A 2,515-nucleotide genomic window follows, 5' to 3' on the forward strand; every position below is an offset into this window, starting at 1 on the left:
CTCTGCCTCCCGAGTGCTGGGATTAAAGGCGTGNGCCACCACGCCCGGCTAAGGGTGTAGGACTTATTGAAGCCAGAGTTACAGGCAGTGATAAACTGCCTGGTGTGGGCCCTGGGAACTGAACTTAGGTCCTCTGCAAGAAGAGCATGCACTCTTAATGGTTGAGCCATTTCTTCATTCCCTCACCCACACCCCTGCCCCCAGTACAGCCTTTTATTCAGGCAAGAATCTCCCTGTTTGGAAGGGTGAATTTTACAATTCCTTAAGCTCTTCAGCTGTAAGTGAGTTCCTTTATTACAGAGGATGTTGTCCGGCGCATCCTGCCACGAGGAAAATAAAGCTTGTGGATGTTTTTACTGCAACGATTTAGAGAATGAGCATTTGGCAAGAAAAATTATAACCTACCCAGAAAACGACAGTCTAGACAGTTAGAGTCTGTGAATGTACCCAAATGTCCATTTCTAAACGTTTACCGATCCCTGAGGGCTTTAGAGCTTCATCTGGACGTTATAGCTGTTCCTTGGATTATAATTCCAAGACAGCAAGGCTTTGACACAAGTTGAACCTCTTAGCTGAAATCTCACCAATATTTGTGTAATATTTGGTGCAATTTGTCCTGCTATTGTGGTTTCAGTCTGAAGTAGCACTGGCTGTCTCACGGTCTGAGTGTTGGTTTCCCAGCTGGCAGTACTGATTTGGGAAGTTGTGGGGTCCTTACAGGGTAGGGCCAGGCTGGCAGAAGTTGGTCACTAGGGTCAGGCCTGTAAAGGTTGTACACAGCCCCTGGTCATCCCTTGCTCTTTGCCGTCTGGTCCTGCATGAGAACATTCCCCATCGCATGCTTCTGCTCTTGGCGGCCATGACTGAGCTGTTCTGTCACACCCTCTTCCCCATGAAGAACTGAACCGCTCTGAACCGTGACCTAAGGTAAATTTCCCCTTCTTCGAGTTGTCTTTGCCAGGACGTTTTGTCACACTGACACAAAAGTGTCTCATCTGCCTGCCATTGTGGCTTTCTCCTGTGCCAGGGGCATTCAGTTGCCTTCTTTGAAATGTTGGAGGACCGGAGGTGTCGCTCAGTGGCAGAGCTTTTGCCTAGCATATGCAAGGCTCTGGGCTCAGACCCAAGTATGCTGAGCACAGGGGTGCAGATATTTGATTCTCAGTACCTGGGAAACTGAGGCAGGCAGCAAGTTTGTGTGTGAATGTGTGGGATAGATCTGAGTATGTATTCGTGTGCGTCATGCAGGTGTACTTGCCTGGATAGGCTAGAGGTTGACATCAGGTGTCTTCTCTAATGTGTCCTCCACGTTATGCCTGGGGACAGAGTCCTTCGCTGAGTGTAGAGCTCACTGATTTAGCAGGACTGGCTGGCCTGAGTTCCAGGGTCCCTCCTGTCCTTGTCCTCCCCCCAACCCCCCAGCGCCAGAATTACAGACACAAACCAGTGCACCTCGGCTTTTCATTTGGGTGCCAGGGATCCAAACTTAGGTCCTCTTGGTTATATGGCAAAGACTATTGACTGAACCATCTCCCCAGGCTGCAAGAATTGTAAGTTTGAGGCTAGCCTGGGCTATATAGCAAGACTTTGTCTCAAGACTAAACAACAGAACAAAACCAAGCCAGAACATTTTCTTGGATGCAACTTTCCCCAGATGCTTGCTGCTATCTGTATTGAGCAACTAGGCTTTGATAATTTTGACACTCACTAAGCGACTGATATTCAGTACCTGGGTGTAATCCCTCTAAGGTTTAGTCACACTGGTGTCTTCTTCCATAAGCATGCTGAACCCGAGAAAAGCTAAGCATTTTCAGTGTCTGGAGATAAACTGTTATAAAACCACACTTTGATTCTTCTTCTTGTATGTACATAGGCAGCTGTCAGATTATACAGTATCCCCAGGAACACATCCACGCTCTCTCTCTCTCTCTCTCTCTGTCACACACACACACACACACACACACACACACACACACACACACACACACACACACCTGACAAACTGGTTCCCTCTACTCAGTGCCTTAGCCAGGGACGCTCTTCTAAGGATCCAGAGAGATGGCCTTGTCCTTAGAGCAAATGCCATTTGTCTACTTGGCCACCACCTTCTTTTACTTTTGAAGGTCACTGTATCAATGCAGAATTTATTGCACGTGCCCAGTTGTCATAGTGTCAGAGCTGCTGGAGTCAGAGATCCTCCTGCCTCTGCCTCCCCAGTGGCCAGGACTACAGGCATGTGCCACCATGCCTGGTACATTTTAACTTCTCTAGATGTCTCCATGATACCTTATCTTGGAGGAAGGGAAGGGAAGGCAGACTGGCGCTGTAAAGCCTTATAAATCACAGGATTCAACAGCAAGCATGCCTTATAGTTCTGTGAAATCTATCCCAAGGGAGTTAGCCACCAAGTGGATGTTGAAGGCCAAACCTGGGTCCTGATCATCTCTGCAGCCTCCATTCCAGCCTTATTTAATATGTTATAGATGACAGAAAGGGACCCCGACACCCTGACTCC

This window comes from Mus caroli, chromosome 3, assembly GCF_900094665.2.
Source record: "Mus caroli chromosome 3, CAROLI_EIJ_v1.1, whole genome shotgun sequence".
NCBI classification, from domain to species: domain Eukaryota; kingdom Metazoa; phylum Chordata; class Mammalia; order Rodentia; family Muridae; genus Mus; species Mus caroli.